This window comes from Salmo trutta, chromosome 13 (genome assembly GCF_901001165.1).
Source record: "Salmo trutta chromosome 13, fSalTru1.1, whole genome shotgun sequence".
Taxonomy (NCBI): domain Eukaryota; kingdom Metazoa; phylum Chordata; class Actinopteri; order Salmoniformes; family Salmonidae; genus Salmo; species Salmo trutta.
The window spans coordinates 82,525,828-82,545,176 of NC_042969.1; positions in this window are offsets into that span (position 1 = coordinate 82,525,828).

Here is a 19,349-nt window from a genome sequence, read left to right on the forward strand (position 1 = left end):
GCTGCTCATTCTTCCGTTGCTTGGTCCTTTTTTGGTGGGTGGTTCTGTCATGGGCGTCGTAAGGATTGCATCAAGGCGCAGCGGGTAAAGTGCTCATCTTCTTCATTTATTTAAAGGAAACACTTCAACAAAATAAACAAATGATGAATAACAGTTCCATAAGGCTCCCAGGCTATACAGAAAATAACCACCCACAAAACACAAGTGAAACAAACCTCAACTAAATATGGCCTCCAATTAGAGGCAACGACAACCAGCTGCTTCTAATTGGAGGTCGTTCCCAAAACTAACATAGAAATAGAAAAACTAGAAAACCCACATAGAAATAGAAAACATAGAACCTAAACCAAAAACACCGAAACACACAAAACAAACACCCCTTGCCACGCCCAGACCAAACTACAATGACAAATAACCCCTTTTACTGGTCAGGACGTGACAGTTTTATATATCTTTGACCAGATGTACTCCTCATGTGTGTTGCACATACAATGAAATACCTTTGCCTTTGTCGTGTCTTTGGCTATGCCGGATTAAGTGATATGACATGCTAACCTATAAAATGATTTCTCTGTAATTAATATTACCTGATGAAGCTAATCATGTAAATGTAATTAACTAGAAAGTCGGGGCACCACGGAAGAACGTTTATAGAGCCGTTATCTTCCGAATAAACTCTTAAAATACTTTGTAATATTTTACATCGATAGCAGTCAATATTAACCCTTGTCTTATTTTCAGTCTCATAATGAAAGTTGTAAATTCTTGGCTATCTTCACGAACCCTGGCTAACAAGTTGAATCAGCAAAACAAAATTGGGTTTAATTATTTATTTACTAAATACCTAAACTAATCACACAGAATTACATATACACAGAATACAAATGATGTCATACAGAAAACGTCCTGGTGGACGGAACCTGTATGAAAGCTGGTTACACAAAGGAAAGGGGGTTGGGCTTGAATGAAAGAGCGGGAAGATTTAGGAACGAAGAAACAGCAGCTATGCTATCGTAAATACATTATCTTATGCATTCTAAATTACCGCCCATTTGGAAAAGGAAAATGCAACAAATATTTACTCTGAGCTGCGCTTCTGTAGATTGGTCGTAGATGCTGGCCGGGTTGGCCAACAGATCTTCCTGTAAACTCTTAAGAATGTCTCTGGTGGTAAATTGGATACGTGGTGGTATCTTCGTTCGTCTGTTAGACTGGATCCGTCGTCCGTCCTTTCCTAGCCCACGTCTACAGCGGCCGCTGCTAACTCAATGGCTAGGAAGTATCACTTCTGTAGTGAATAAGCTCAAAGTTCATACCATTCGCCACCAAAGCTCACGCCGAGGTTGGCTTAGTTCTGTCCTTGACATGTGTGTCCTTCTAACGTAGAGGCTGCAGACCTCACGTACTGGAACAACCTGGTTATCTTTTCGTCAAAGGCTTATTTAGTGGAGAGGGGGAAGGAGGTGTTTCATCGTTTATAACCCCTGTCTCTTCACAGGGTTGGGCCACTGATCAAGCAGGGCACTTTCCTTATGAAAACCCAATTCTCTCATTTGGACGCTAAAATTACATTTATTCTCCTAACAAACAATTTCAATATCAAACATTTCAATTGCATAACAATTCCATGTGACTCTGATAACTAGAGGGTGTATACTTTCCCAGGTACAGTTTATGTCGTCCTGTCATCAGTCATAATGTCTCAGATAACAACGAACTGACATCCATACTCATTACGTTCCAAAGCATATTTCCAACTGGTTTTATTACCAAAATATGGTTCCTTTCCCCATTTGTTTGATGTTCCCAGACTCTCTATATTTAACAGGACAGCAGTCCTTCAGTAGGGTCAGAGAGGGGAAGGGAGAAAGGTATTTATGGGGGGGGTCATAAACCTTACCCACAGGCCAACGTCATGACACCTTCATTTTCCCAACAGAGATCTGTTGTCCATTTGTCTACAGTTTCAGCGTGCTACCCAACCTTGGGTTAACACGCCATCAGGCTGGAGTTGTTTTGTTTGAATACCTCTGGTTGCCATTTGGTATAAAGGATGCCACTTCTACTCTTTCAGTGTGTTTTTGATATCTGGTCAAAGACAGTGGGAATATCAGAAGGGAACTGTAAGCCTTTGGAGCTGTCACCTCCTATCACAAGTTGCTGGACTCTCAGTGGCATTGTTTGAAACTGTAAGCTTTGTAATGTCATCAGAAATGAAATGCGATGGCACACACAGAGCATATTATTCCTTTTTATTCCCTCTCTTTGTCTCTCTTTCATTCTTTCTTTCTATATATCTTTATCTATAACTCCTTATCAGTCTCTCTCTCTCTCTCTCTCTCTCTCTCTCTCTCTCTCTCTCTCACTCACTCACTCACTCACTCACTCACTCACTCACTCACGCTCTCTCTCTCTCTCTCCCCACCACCCCGTCATTCTGTGAGCAGTGTTACCGTGCTGACAGCCCAATAACACCCTGTCTTACCAAATACTCACGAGCAATTTCACTGCCTGGCACACACACACACACACACACACACACACACACACACACACACACACACACACACACACACACACACACACACACACACACACACACACACACACACACACGTCCAAACACACATACATACACACATACACAGAAACAATCTTGTATCACATGATCATTACAAGCCATTTCACGATGTGACACCGAGTCTCTGCCACAAACTCTTCCCTTCACTTACCCCGTCCTTACCTCTGGGCACAGAGACAAGGGGGCGGACAGGGGCAGGGCGCAAGGGTGACAGGGAAACAAGGGCATGAGGGTACTGACTAAGATGTCCTGACTAGTGTCCTTCCTCTATCCTCTTCAGACAGGTCATTACATGTCTGTGTGTTGCTGCTAACGAAAGAAACAACCCTCTGTATTTCTCTGGACTTAGCTGTGTTTTATTCCATGAGGGTACCATGAGGGTCTAGAGCAAGCTTGGGTAATTCTTTTCCATGGAGGGCCACATTAGAATATATTTTTTTGCCATCGTGGGCCAGAATCATATTACAGGATTATACACCATGTGTATGACTGTGTTGACAGCTATATCTACTGTAAATCACGTCCAGATAGGCTACTTATATTACTTTTTTAACATGCACAGAAATAAACCACATCCCTGTTCTCCTTTTGGTAGGTATTTTCATTATTAAACATGTAATGAACTACATGGAGGGAAAAGTACACTGTGCATTCAGCACCACGGACAGAACTGTTGTACAAAAACACAAGAAAGAGAGAGAGCTCAACATTACATTTAAACTACTCAATCAGTGTGAGGAGTGAAGTCTCTGTGTCACGCCCTGATCTGATTCACCTGTCCTTATGCTTGTCTCCACCCCCCTCCAGGTGTCGCCCATCTTCCCCATTATCCCTTGGGTATTTATACCTGTGTTTTCTGTCTGTCTTTTGCCAGACAGCATGTCGTTTTCCAACACTTTGAAATCGGGACAAGTTGTAGTCTTTCAAGACTGTGATGCTCTCTTTGCACACTAAGCACACAGCTTTCCCTCATACCTCAATAAAGAAATACTTCCATATCCGCTCTTGCTGGAATACCCTACATTCATTGTCTACTTTGCTTTTCTTTGAAATCTTTGACAAACTCATTTTTGCCCAATTTCTAGCTAGCTACTATTTGTAACTGCGACGTGTGTGTCAGCCTGTCAGTTACTGTCTGTCCTCGTGCAGTTGTTATTTATACCTGCCTTCAAAATGCCTTCATTGGGCTTTTAATTTGAATGACAAATACGTTTTTTAAAAACTTTACTATCGCAAATTCTTTATGTGATCTGAGCATGATTCCGTGGGACGTATTGAATCAGGTCGCGGGCCGGCATTTGGACCAAGCCTGGTCTAGAGAGAAGACTTCTGTGAAGAATCAGCTATTGGACTTCATGACTCCAACTCAAGACACTTACCTGGAACATTTCCCTGTAAGTAGCTTTTTTCACAGTCAATGTCACAAACCCGGAATGTCATTTATAGAGGGACAGAAGCTTTCCAATCTCAGACAAGGACCTCTCTTGTATAGAATGTGTCACAATGGTCTCTAGTTCTTCGTTCCATTTGCCTGCCCTGCTGAAGTGTGATTCACACAACATTGACCCTCAAAGGGTAGTGATGGCAGCCTAAAAAAGGCATCTTCCTTTGCACTCTTAGAAAAAAAGGGGTTATCTAGAACTGAAAAAGGGTTCTTCGACTGTTGCCATTGGAGAAGCATTTGAATAAACTTTTTTAATTCCAGAGATGGGCCCCTCCTGTCAGTAAGGAGACTCCAGACACTGGGTAGAAGTTACCTTTAGGCACAGATCAATGATCACCTTACCCTCTCCAAATCCTTACTTTAATAACTATAAAAGACAAACTACTAAACTGACTGTAAATAAGCACAATTCATTGACAGCTGTGGAGTCCCTTTAAGTAAAGTGTATTATGACCAGCGTGACTTTAATTAATATATACTGTATTAAAACAACATCCTCAGATGTGCTACAGATGACATGGCTCTCATCGTAACTACCAACATTATCATCATCATCACCCTTTGTTCTTCACTGCCCTTCCCCATAGTAATGTGTTTTCTGGGTATTTATTATGAGAACATGTGGAACAGACATGATAGTCTAATGATCTGTCTTTAGGGACCAGTCATCACTATACATCTACATATTACATCTGGCTCAAAACAGGGACCTACTGAGGCCAGAATAAAGACATGGTATAATATGTTACCACTCGAGCCTTTTGCTTCTCAGGTCTTAAACTCTGCCCCATTGTAGCCGTCACTGTGGGACACACACGGTACTGTCCTCTTCCCCACGGAAACACTTCAAACACAACAAACCCAAAGCCTGGAGACTAACATTCAGATCACTATATTTGTCAATTGTACACAAGTTCACAAAGACTGTTACAGACATACAGCATAGATGTTGGATCAGGGGACTGTTACAGATATATAGATGTTGGAGTAGGGGACTGTTACAGATATATAGAGGTTGGAGCAGGGGACTGTTACAGACATACAGTATAGATGTTGGAGTAGGGGACTGTTACAGATATACAGTATAGATGTTGGAGTAGGGGACTGTTACAGACATATAGATGTTGGAGCAGGGGACTGTTACAGACATACAGTATAGATGTTGGAGTAGGGGACTGTTACAGATATATAGATGTTGGAGCAGGGGACTGTTACAGACATACAGTATAGATGTTGGAGTAGGGGACTGTTACAGATATATAGATGTTGGAGTAGGGGACTGTTACAGACATACAGTATAGATGTTGGATCAGGGGACTGTTACAGATATACAGTATAGATGTTGGATCAGGGGACTGTTACAGACATACGGTATAGATGTTGGATCAGGGGACTGTTACAGATATATAGATGTTGGAGCAGGGGACTGTTACAGATATACAGTATAGATGTTGGATCAGGGGACTGTTACAGACATACAGTATAGATGTTGGATCAGGGGACTGTTACAGATATATAGAAGTTGGAGCAGGGGACTGTTACAGATAAACAGTATAGATGTTGGATCAGGGGACTGTTACAGATATATAGAGGTTGGAGTAGGGGACTGTTACAGACATACAGTATAGATGTTGGAGCAGGGGACTGTTACAGATATATAGATGTTGGAGCAGGGGACTGTTACAGACATATAGATGTTGGAGCAGGGGACTGTTACAGATATATAGATGTTGGAGCAGGGGACTGTTACAGACATACAGTATAGATGTTGGAGCAGGGGACTGTTACAGATATATAGATGTTGGAGCAAGGGACTGTTACAGACATATAGATGTTGGAGCAGGGGACTGTTACAGATATATAGATGTTGGAGCAGGGGACTGTTACAGACATACAGTATAGATGTTGGAGCAGGGGACTGTTACAGATATACAGTATAGATGTTGGATCAGGGGACTGTTACAGACATACAGTATAGATGTTGGATCAGGGGACTGTTACAGATATATAGATGTTGGAGCAGGGGACTGTTACAGATATATAGATGTTGGAGCAGGGGACTGTTACAGATATATAGATGTTGGAGTAGGGGACTGTTACAGACATACAGTATAGAGGTTGGAGTAGGGGACTGTTACAGACATCCAGTATAGAGGTTGGAGTAGGGGACTGTTACAGATATATAGATGGAGCATGGGACTGCCACAATGGGCATCCGTGAAGCAGTTGTTGTGGGGGGTTAAGTGCCTTACTCAAGGGCACATCATCCGGCAACGGCATCTAGGATTTGAAACCAGCAACCCTCTGGTTATAAGTTCACATCCCCACAGATTGTTTCCCTTCTTGTCCTGGTTGAATTGTCAATCCTCCGGTTGCTGGCTGGCCTCTCTAACTGCTAGGCTACCTTCTTGACCTGTGGGAACGAACCTCTTACCTTATGCTTTCACACATTCAAACATCTAATATTTCAGTGTGGACATTCCAATTAGAGCTGTGCAGGAAGAGTCCTGTTAGTTGTGACCGAGTGGCGCAGCGGTCTAAGGCACTGCGGCGCAGTGCTAGAGGCGTCACTACAGACCCAGGTTGGATCGCGGGCTGTATCGCAACCGGCCGTGATCGACCGTAGGGCGGTGCACAATTGGCACAACGTCGTCCGGGTTAGGGGAGGGTTAGCGGAGGGTTAGGGGCGGGTTAGGGGTGGGTTAGGGGAGGGTTAGGGGCGGGTTAGGGGAGGGTTAGGGGCGGGGTAGGCCGTCATTGTAAATATGAATTTGTTATTAACTGACTTGCCTAGTTAAATAAATACTTTATGGCTGCGTCTCAAATGGTATCATATGTTGCGCATTACTGTTGCCTAGGCCCCCGGGGAACTATTTACGGAATAAGATACCATTTAGGACGCAGCCTCTGTGTTTCGGGGAGCTGAGCTACAACAGAGGATCAAACAGAATGGCTTATGAACTGGAGAACATACTACACACACTTCCTGTCAGGGGAGGCCATACCATCATCTCTGTAAGATAATTTACTACACACACTTCCTGTCAGGGGAGGCCATACCATCATCTCTGTAAGATAATTTACTATACACACTTCCTATCAGGGGAGGCCATACCATCATCTCTGTAAGATAATTTACTATACACACTTCCTATCAGGAGAGGCCATACCATCATCTCTGTAAGATAATTTACTATACACACTTCCTATCAGGAGAGGCCATACCATCATCTCTGTAAGATAATTTACTATACACACTTCCTAGGGAGTGTGTATAGGGGAGGCCATACTGTTGGGATGTCAAAATGCTACATCTGAAGGTAATAAAATAATATTGCATCAGGGTGGTACAAATCAGTAATTCTGTTAGAATCAAAGCCAAATCCACAAATATGTGTGTCTGTCTCGTGTGGCCAATGCTTATGTGCGTTTATGAATCTCTGCATCTGTCTGTTTCTGATACAGGTGTGTAGGACTATCTGTTACTATACTCCTTCTTTTCACAGCTAAACAGGCCGACAACATGCTCCTGTTGATGTCCCAGGTTGTAGACAGACAGCAGATTGAGCACTAATCACTGAAGTGGCTGCCCTTCTCACAAATCAATTCAAAGCATGGACACACATGCACACACACCCACACGCAACCACCTTCAAAACAAGACAGTCTTACAACTAGCGATTTGCCGATTTGCCCGGCCAGCCATGTATTAAAGGAGTTAAATATCACTGGAGATGGGTTTGCTGTGATTGCATCACTTCCGGGTCAGCAGAGCCAGAGAAACCCCTCTGGTGGCTCAATGCTTTCATACTCCAGGAAGTCAATCTGTCACCGCCTGACTGACGATGGCCCCGTTAGTGAGGTCATGGGGAAACTATCCATTGAGCCATCTCCTATTTATCTGCTTAAAGGAAATGACAGCTGTTACTGAGGGGTGATAGAAACACATTCACTCTCTCTGTGGTGCTGGGAATAAAAGTCCCATTGAAGGACCATAAAGAAGTGTTCCTAGAGGAATGAATTATGTAACTCATTATGTATCTTTGAGAGCAAATAACACACATTACCACATACCCTCATACCCCCTTAACCAGAACCCTAGCCCTACTTTCATGTCCACATCCCGGTTCAACCTTAGCCTCAACCACAACCCTAACCCCAACCCTAACCCAAACCCCTAACCCCAACACCAACCCTAACACCAACACCAACCCTAACCACAACCCTAACCCAACACCAACCCTAACCCCAACCCTAACCCCAACACCAACCCTAACCCCAACCCCAACACTAACCCAACACCAACCCTAACCACAACCCTTGATACATCTGTTTGTCTGGATGCTGTGTCATTCTCATTACAGTTTTATTGTAACTGTAAACCCCCCTCTCAGACACCTGGGATTGTGTGGTTTATGTGGTACCTGGTGCAATCAAGGCCAGCATATTAGAGGTTGTATATTGATTTGAGACTGAGCTCCTAATTACACAATCACAAAGATAATTGACCCAGAGGAGGGACTGATGCTTATCACACAAATGTAAAGACTTAAATGTTTAGAGAGGCGGAGGGGTGGAGAGAGAGGAAGAAAATAAAGACAAAGAGAGAGCCAGAGAGAGAGGGAGAGGGAGGAGAGAGAGATATAGGCAGAGAGAGAGAGGGAGAGAGAGGAGAGAGGGATAAAGGGAGAGAGAGAGAGAAGGAGAAAGAGAGAGATATAAGGAGACAGAGAGAGATATAGGGAGAGAGAGAGAGAGAGAGAGCGAGAGAGAGAGAGAGAGCAAGAAAGAGAGCAATAGGGAGAGAGAGATACACACTCAGGACACACACAAGCCACAGATTGTACTCCTTATGGACTCAAACGGGAAATATACACAAGAAAATAAGCTTTTTCCCAAACACAGTGTCTAAACTCTGGTGTCCAAACACCCAGCGTGCTCTAGACCTTCTGTCTGAGGACCAACTAGGGTCATGTCACGGCTGTTCGAAGGATCGGACCAAAATTCAGCGTGTTCGTAGTTCCACATATTTATGAAAAGTGAAACTGAATGCAATACACTGAAATACTTGAAAATACAAAACAACAAACCGTGACGCAGAGAGGACAACACACTACTGAAAAGACAATAACCCACAAACCACAATGAGAAAAACCCCTACTTAAATATGATCTCTAATCAGAGGCAATGAGGATCAGCTGCCTCTAATTAGAGATCAACCCCAAACAATCCCAACATAGAAATAGACAAACTAGAACCTAAACACAGAAATAGAAAACATAGAACAACCAAAAACACCCCCTGTCACGCCCTGCCCTACTCTACTATAGAAAATTACATCTTACTAGGATCAGGATGTGACAGGTCACCCAGCCACATGATAATACACACAGGCACAAACCACCTGAGAACACAGCAGGAAAGGGTGGCCACAGCACTCAAGGGAGTGATTAAAAAAGCTTATTTTACTTTCCCCAACGCAAAAGTGGTTCTCCTTCTTCTCTGAAGATCCTGTTAAAGTTGGACGGGGAGCATCAATTCACAGCTATGTTCAGGGTTAGAGGTAGAGTCTCTCCAGAGATGTTCGATCGGGTTCAAGTCCGGGCTCTGGCTGGGCCACTCAAGGACAGTCAGAGACTTGCCCCGAAACCAGTCCTGCATTCTCTTGGCTGTGTGCTTAGGTCTGTTCCTGTTGGAAAGTGAACCTTTGCCCCAGTCTGAGGTCCTGAGCGCTCTGGAGCAGGTTTTCATAAAGGATCTCTCTGTACTTTGCTCTGTTCTTCTTTCCCTCTATCCTGACTAGTCACTATGTCCGTGCCGCTGAAAAACATCCCCACAGCATGATGCTGCCACCACCATGTTTCACTGTAGGGATGGTGCCAGGTTTTCCTCCAAACGTAACACTTGGCATTCAGGCCAAAGAGTTAAATCTTGGTTTAATCAGACCAGAGAATCTTGTCTTTAGATACCTTTTGGTAAACTCCAAGACTCTTCCAAGAGTTGGCCTCCTGGCCAAACTGAACAATCGGGGGATAAGGGCCTTAGTCAGGGAGGTGACTAAGAACCCGATGGTCACTCTGACAGAGCTCCAGAGTTCCTCAGTAGAGATGGGAGAGCCTTCCAGAAGGACCACCATCTTTGCAGCACTCCGCCAATCAGGCATTTATGGTAGAGTGGCCAGATGGAAGCCACTCCTCAATAAAAGGCACATCACAGCCCACTTGGAGTTTGCCAATAGGAACCTAAAGGGCTCTAAGACCATTAGAAACAAGATTCTCTGGCCTGATGAAACCAAGATTTAACTATTTGGCCTGAATGCCAATCGTCACGTCTGGAGGAAACCTGGCACCATCCCTACAGTAAAGCATGGTTGTGGCGGCATCATGCTGTGGGAATGTTTTTCAGCGGCAGGGACTGGGAGACTAGTCAGGATCAAGGGAAAGATGAACGGAGCAAAGTACAGAGAGATCCTTGATGAAAACTTGCTCCAGAGCGCTCAGGACCTCAGACAAAATTGAACATTGTAAAAATTCTGTGCAACTTCCGGCTCGCTTTTACTGTGAACACTGAGACTGTACCCACTTTAAGTAGGCTACTGTGGCTATGTAATAATAATGTAGGCCTAACAGAGTGACCTACCATCAAAAACAATGGAGAAAATGCATCCCATAACATTTTAACATGGAAATAGCTGTTCTATCGTTCAACCTGTGTGGTGTTCAGAGTAGGCCCACCTTCTATGATACTGTTGAAAAAAACATGCAAGGCTTGACATTAACCTGTTTATCCACTTGGACTTCAGACATGGAGGTGACTGAACATGTTGTTGCAAGACAACACTTTACAAAATAAAATGCATTATTTTTCCCATACCATTATTACAGAGAATCAGACAAATTATGCTGCCTATTGGCTACGTAGCTTAATCAAGCCTGTCTCAAAATACAACACTGCCCCTTTAAGACAAAAAAAAGCTCTTTACCTGACTCTCTTTTCAAATATTTCTGGAAATGTACATGTTTTGTGCTCTTGTAGGAAGCAGTTACTCCCCCATTGCTGACTACAAATGATATATAACTGGGCTAATAACTCACTAACTAGTAAAGGATATGAACAAAATGTGCACACGTGGCTACATGCAGCTCTCGCTTTAATCTCAAAACAGGCACATCTACTCAAGACAGCTCATTTTCAAAGAGTCCAGTTCAAAGAGAATGGCACAGATCCATTTATGGCAATCGTCTACTGCAGCTCTGATTGTTTATGCTGCACCGGTCTGTTTAGCTTACAGAGTATGGGCTGAGTCATCTGTGTCAATGGAATAGAATTCTACTCTGATACATTCTGCCTACAACAAAATCTCTTGCATAGTTAATTTTGTATACTATGTCTTGCATAGTTCGTTTTGTTTCGGTGTGTTGCATTGAAAGTAGCTAATATTGCGTTTTTTTTCGAACACAATTCCCACAGTAAACAGAAAGTTGAGTGAAGTTCAATCTCGTGCTTCTCTGTGCAGGCTGATATTTCTTCTGCATGGCAGTCCCAGTGGAGCTGTGTGCCCGCGCATGTGCACAGCTTAGAGGGAACATTGCCTGCCAAAGAGCTTATCTGAATGTATGAGAGAGAGGGTGACAGATGTACAGTTGAAGTCAGAAGTTTACATAGAACTTAGCAAAATACATTTAAACTCAGTTTTTCACAATTCCTGATATTTAGTCCTAGTAAATATTCCTTGTCTCAGGTCAGTTAGGATCACCACTTTATTTTAAGAATGTGAAATGTCAGAATAATAGTAGAGAGTGATTTATTTCAGCTTTTATGCCTTTCATCACATTCCCAGTGGGTCAGAAGTTTACATACCCTCAATTAGTATTTGGTAGCATTGCTTTTAAATTGTTTAACTTGGGTCAAACGTTTCGGGTAGCCTTCCACAAGCTTGCCACAACAAGTTGGGTGAATTTTGGCCCATTCCACCTGACAGAGCTGGTGTAACTGAGTCAGGTTTGTAGACCTTGCTCGCACACACTTTTTCAGTTCTGCCCATGCATTTTCTATGGGATTGAGGTCAGAGATTTGTGATGGCCACTCCAATACCTTGAATTTGATGTTCTTTAGCCATTTTGCTACAGCTTTGTAAGTATGCTTGGGGTCATTGTCCATTTGGAAGACCCATTTGCGACCAAGCTTTAACTTCCTGACTGATGTCTTGAGATGTTGCTTCAATATATGCACATAACTTTCCTACCTCATGATGCCATCTATTTTGTAAAGTGCACCAGTCCCTCCTGGAGTAAAGCACCCCCACAACATGATGCTGACACCCCCGTGCTTCATGGTTGGGATGGTGTTCTTCGGCTTGCAAGCCTCCCCCTTTTTCCTCCAAACATAACGATGGTCATTATGGCCAAACAGTTCAATTTTTGTTTCATCAGACCAGAGGACATTTCTCCAAAAAGTACAATCTTCGTCCCCATGTGAAGTTGCAAACCGTAGTCTGGCTTTTTTATGGTGGTTCTGGAGCAGTGGCTTCTTCCTTGCTGAGCGGCCTTTCAGGTTATGTTGACATAGGACTTGTTTTACTGTGGATATAGATACTTTTGTACCTGTTTCCTCCAGCATCTTCACAAGGTCCTCTGCTGTTGTTCTGGGATTGATTTGCACTTTTCGCACCAAAGTACGTTCATCTCTAGGAGATAGAATGCGTCTCCTTCCTGAGCGGTATGACGGCTGCGTGGTCCCATAGTGTTTAAACTTGCGTACTATTGTTTGTACAGATGAACGTGGCACCTTCAGGTGTTTGGAAATTCCAAGGATGAACCAGACTTGTGGAGGTCTACAATTTATTTTCTGAGGTCATGGCTGATTTCTTATGATTTTCCCATGATGATAAGCAAAGAGGCACTGAGTTTGAAGGTAGGCCTTGAAATACATCCACAGGTACACCTCCAATTGACTCAAATTATATCAATTTGCCTACCAGAATCTTCTAAAGCCATGACATAATGTTCTGGAATTTTTCAAGCTGTTTAAAGGCACAGTCAACTTCGTGTATGTAATCTTCTGACCCACTGGAATTGTGATACAGTGAATTATGAAAAATGACTTGTGTCATGCACAAAGTAGATGTCCTAACCGATTTGCCCAAACTATAGTTTGTTAACAAGAAATTTGTGGAGTGGTTGAAAAGCGAGTTTTAATGACTGCCATCTAAGTGTATGTAAACTTCCGACTTCAACTGTAGATAGCAGCAACGCCTAGATGGAAGTAGAAGAGAGAGAGAGAGAGAGAGAGGTGCATACACTTAGGACATACACTTAGGTGGCCTGTCTCTCTGAGTAGAATGGCAGTGATTGAGACTAGAGACTTTGTCAGACATTCTAACCACTGAGTGTGCTTTACCACCAGGGAAACCAGCAGCTCATCACTGACAGAGATCAACAGCACCCTAATTTCCCCTCCACCAGGAAAAACATGTGGAAAAGTCTGATGAAACGGAAAACTTAAGATTTATGTATTTTTCAACAATCTCTCAGGTAGTACCGACTTTGTTTCAAATGATATTCTCCCACTCTTTACCGACTGAACATATTCTGCCTCGGGTCTTTCTTCTGACAGGTCCGTCCAGAATAGAACCTTGTATGGTGTTAATTCAATACAAGAGCAATGTAGTATTGATTAGAAAGTCTTTACTTCAGCATCTCTCTGTAACATGCATACAATACAGCTCCATTCAGTGTGTTTGTCTACTGTGAGTAAGTCTATCCTGATGTTGGACCATGGGAGGGGAGAGATTTGGTGGGGGATGAGTGTCTCCTTTTGTTGTCTCTTCTGGATGGAGTTGCAGGTGGCACATTTGCTGATAAAGATCTTTACGTCCTCCGTAATCCTTGGGCAGAAAACAGCATCACTTGCCTTTCTGAGACTGGCCTCTATGCCTGAGTGGTCAGAGTGTATTGTGTGTGGAAAGTCAGCTTGTAACATGTCAGGGATGAATTGCATGTTTTTTATTTGACATTTATTTAACTAGGCAAGTCAGTTAAGAACAAATTCTTATTTACAATGACAGCCTACACTGGCCAAACCCTAACCCGGACAACACTGGGCCTATTGTGTGCTGCCCTATGGGACTCTCAATCACAGCCAGTTGTGATACAGCCTGGAATTGAACCAGCGTCTGTAGTGACACATCTAGCACTGAGATGCAGTGCCTTAGACCGCTGCGCCACTCGGGAATCCTGTTCAAGACCCTCTTTCCTTTAAATATCAGTCAATTTTCTGGGTAGAGCTCCTCTTCACAGAAGGTTTGATTCCAGGCCAGCCATTGTTGACTTCTGCGTTGTTGACTTCTGCGTGGGAACAGTGTACTTTGACTGACTCCGTTGTCTTTGTTGAGATGTTGACATCACTGGTGTGATCCACCTGTTCCAGGTCAGTTGTGGCCGCGCCCATAGCGTAGACCGTGGCTGGTGTTTGCATTTGTCTGTGCTCTGTGGTTGATTGAGCTGTTCTGGACAGGAAGTCAGCTACATGTAGTTCTTGGCCTTGTTTGTATTGCACGTGGAGTTGGTATCTTTGTAGCCTTAGCAACATTCTCTGCAGTCGCTTGGGTGCTGTGAGAAGTAATTTCTTGAAGATCGTCTCAAGCGGTTTGTGGCCGCTGTGTATTGCGATGAACTCTCTGCCATGCAGATACTGGTCAAACTTGTCACATGCAAAAACAATGGACAAGACATTCTTTCTCAATCTGTGCATATCTTTGTTCTGTCTGAGTCAATGTTCTGTCAAATGCAACAGGTTGTCCTTTTTGTAGATAGGGAAGGGAAAGGGTGATACCTAGTCAGTTGTACAACTGAATGCCTTCAACTGAAAAAAGGGCTGCGCTCAAACCTGTCTCACTGGCATCGCGCTGCAGTGTGACTTCATCATTCAGATCGTAGTATTTGAGTACCGGGTGTTGTGTGACTGACTGTTTGATAATCTCAACTACTGCGTGTCATGCTGTGGTCGATATGTCTACCCAATGTCCTTGTCATTCAGTCTTCTGAGCGGCTCACACACATCAGATTAGCGGGGCATGAATTTTGCAAGATATTTCACAAAACCCCAACAGCCGCTGTAGTGCCTTGACGTCGGTCGGGGTGTACCCATGTTCTGAATGGCTGTTATTTTCTCTGGGTCTGGGCGAAGGCCCTCTGCGGTGAGAAGATGACCCATGTATGTCACACTAGGCAGCTTTAAACAGGGTTTATTTTTGTTCAGCTTCAGGTTGACATCTCTTGCTCTCTGCATGAGAGCTGTGAGGTTTCTGTCATGATCTGCCATCGCCTCTTCGTGTGTGTCACCACATCCATAGGATAGAATGCCATCTGTGATCACACTCACTCCTTTTAGTCCCTGTAGTGCTTCACACTGTCTGCGCTGGTAATCTTCAGCTGCTGGCGTGATTCCAAATGGCATTCTCAGAAAGTTGTTAGATAGCGGCTCACTTCATCAATTTTGATTTGCCAATATTCTTCTTTGGCATCGAGTACTGAGAATACCTTTGTGTTGGATATCTCTGGTAGAATCTCTTCTATTGTGGGCATCTGGAAGTGCCGATCTCAGTAAGGCTTTGTTGAGTGCACTGGGGACCATTTCAATGACAACCATGTCGTTGATCCACGGTGTTGGCTCTGTGACTTTTGTGATGATGTCTGCGTTGTCCATTGAATGTATGGCATTTGGCATCCTTTCCTTCAGTGGAATAGGTATCTGTCTTGGTAGCTGCTACACAGGCCCCGGGCTGCAACGTCCTCTTCTAGGTGTGACTCCCCAGGAAGGTAGCCAAGCTCATCCAACACGTCCTAGTACCTTGGAGACCATCTCCTCAGTTGTCATGGTGACCTCAGTGGATGTGATGCTTGGGATGTAGACGTATCTCATGTCTGTGGTTCACGTGTAGTAAGGCTGAGTGTGCAAAGTTGTCATCAAGGCAAAGGGTGCCTACTTTGAAGAATGTCAAATATATTATATATATTATGATTTGTTTAACACTTTTTTGGTTACTACATGATTCCATATATGTTATTTCATAGTTTTGATGTCTTCACTATTATTCTACAATAATAATAACAATAATAATAATAATAATAATAATAATAACAACTACCTCTTCCCCTACTGTATTTATTTTATTTATTTTGCTCCTTTGCACCCCATTATTTCTATTTCTACTTTGCACTTTCTTCTACTACAAATCTACCTTTCCAGTGTTTTACTTGCTATATTGTATTTACTTTGCCACCATGGCCTTTTTTTGCCTTTACCTCCCTTATCTCACCTCATTTGCTCACATTATATATAGACATATTTTTCTACTGTATTATTGACTGTATGTTTGTTTTACTCCATGTGTAACTCTGTGTTGTTGTATGTTGTCGAACTGCTTTGCTTTATCTTGGCCAGGTCGCAGTTGTAAATGAGAACTTGTTCTCAACTTGCCTACCTGGTTAAATAAAGGACTTGTTCTCAACTTGCCTACCTGGTTAAATAAAGGACTTGTTCTCAACTAGCCTACATGGTTAAATAAAGGACTTGTTCTCAACTGGCCTACCTGGTTAAATAAAGGTGAAATAAAATAAAATAAAACAATGTAGAAAATAGTAAAAAATAAAGACCCATGAATGAGTAGGTGTGTCCAAACTTTTGACGGGTACTGTACATCAAAATGACCTTGAGATTTACCTTTGGGATTTATCTGATCCTGTTGCTTTGTCTCATTGTAGATTTCAGAGAGGGAAAAACAAACACCATCTCCACCATTAGTATGTCATTTAACCCCAGGGCTATTATTAAGAAGATAAACTCATCTGGGAGAATCAAAGCTGCTAAAAACACATGTACAGAGATACGCTTGGCTAAGGGAGATTACTCAACACAGTTGGACGTATTCAATACGTGTGTTACTGCTGTTTTGACACTGCCAGACGTGCATGGAAGCTTTGACACCTAGCCATTCCCAACAGCAGCCTGAGAGAGAGGATTAGGAAAATCTAGTCTCATTAAGTTTTTAATTTTCTTCCACTGTTCAGAAATCAAATCAAATCAAAGTTTATTTGTCACATGCGCTGAATACAACAGGTGTAGGTTTCACCTTACAGTGAAATGCTTACTTACAGGCTCTAACCAACAGTGCAAAAAATATATTAGGTGAACAATAGGTAAGTAAAGAAATAAAAACAACAGTAAAAAGACAGTGAAAAATAACAGTAGCGGGAAATGATGAGTAGAGGAAGATAGGTGTGTTTATGTGCCTGTAAAGGCTGTAATCTGGTGTCTAAATGCTGAAGTGAGACTGTAATTTCTTCACATTTACCCAAAAATGAAAATGACATGCTTCCTATCATGTGACATCCCTCTTTGTGTCTCTGTCTGTCTCACTCTCTTCCCACTCTCAGGTTCGTTGTGTTTCCGCAGTGTTAAAGGAGACAGAGAGCTCTATTTTAACAAACCTAACGCAATGGTAAATCTAACCCCAGGTGGTAGCACTATACACTAGGTTCAGGGGTGTGTCACAAATATTTTGCTCAAAAGGGCTACGTTTTGATGAATAAACAACTTGTGGGTGTGTCGAGGCTTGACACCTCACTGGCCAATCAGAACGTGCTCCATGACTAAATACGTATGTGGTTGCTTCAAGTTGTATATTTACAGTCTATTATGTATTGTCTTGAAATCAACTCCAATTTAAATGTTAGTCCGTTATAGTTTGTTAAACGAAATTACAAAATGAAGACCTATCTTTGCTAAATATTTTAACATGAACCCATTTGCAGTCCACATTGTTCTAAGTAATTGAATGGCTTCAATAGCAGTCAAGCTGACATAGAGGCTAGTCCTACTGTAAATTGCATTATGGCTGAACATGCTAAACATTGTCAATAGCAAAATTACATGAATTATTGCTAAGGCCTAAAAAGAGTATGAATAATTGTAATCACATTCTAAACAAAACAAAACAACAACTTGTTTTAAATAGGCTATGTTTAAATACAGTTACAGGCACCATCATTGCTCCCTGTGGGAAAATCCTATTAAAACAATACACACTATAGAGGGTTTTAGCACATCCAAACGTTTCACAATAGCTGGAAAAAGATCCAATACAAAGAGAAAGGAAGAATGTCCACTCACCGTTATACTGCTCCCAAATAGGCCTATGTTTTATGACCATAATCGGGAGCCATTATACAGATCACGTTGCATACGCACAGCTCCAGAAGTTGCAATGTGTGCGTGCCATGGACGTCGTCACCATAAAACCAGGAAGGTGAATCTTTCTAATAAGATTGGTTGTAGTACATTTTAACGAAAAACAAGCAATCTTCTTTTTTTTAACAACAAGAACAATACATAAATGTAAAATATAATGATATCATAAAATTGTAAAAACAGACGCATTTTTGTAAAACAAGCTTACGTTATAGTAGGCCTAAGGGAGGGGCTTGGGTTTTGATGTGAAACGGAAAACAAGCAATTGTTACAGGTTACAGATAACATCTAAATACGTGCTACACCGGTTTTCAGCGAGGTTCTCATCTTTCTTCATGATGGACATGAACACGTAGGCTACATCATGGTAAAGTGTTTATGCACATCCAAAACGGGATCTGCATGGCTAAAATAATGTAGGCCTGCCAACAAAGCATAATAAGTGTGTCAGCTCACTGTTTTACTCCTCTCAAACTTTATATTTTAATAAAGCTTTGGTGGTTAAGATATATTTCCAAGTGGTCTCAGGAGCCAACCCCTTATTCGGCAATCTTGACTTCATCGCGATTGCATTGGGCAAGAAAATAAAAAGCCTTAATTGAGAGGAAAGGAGGCTATGCTTATTTTTATACAAAATAAAACTAAATTGGAAAAAACATTAGTTTTTTATGTTTCTAAATACAGGCAACAAAAGCACATTAGCCTTGTTGCATGCGCATATGGGAAGTGTGCATCGCGGTTGGATAGGCTGTGTTTCCGCTGTCAAAATTCATGCCATAACCAACTGCGTTACCCTTAAAATCTGCTTTTGTTATGCCTTAAATATCCCAACCAGCGCTGCCTGAAATTAACACTTTTGAATCATGTTTTTAAGCACAAGCTTAAAAATATTTCTAACCATCCCATCTGAACACAAGCCTGCTGATATAAGACAGGTAACTTGGCGTTAGAGCTGGAAAATGCCAGTGCGCCAATTTTAACACTAGCGCCGCCTTAACGCGAACCGAAAATAGAGCCCTTAGTGCCTTAAAGTGTGTACTTCATTATTTAGTGTACACTCTGTAGTGTTACTGC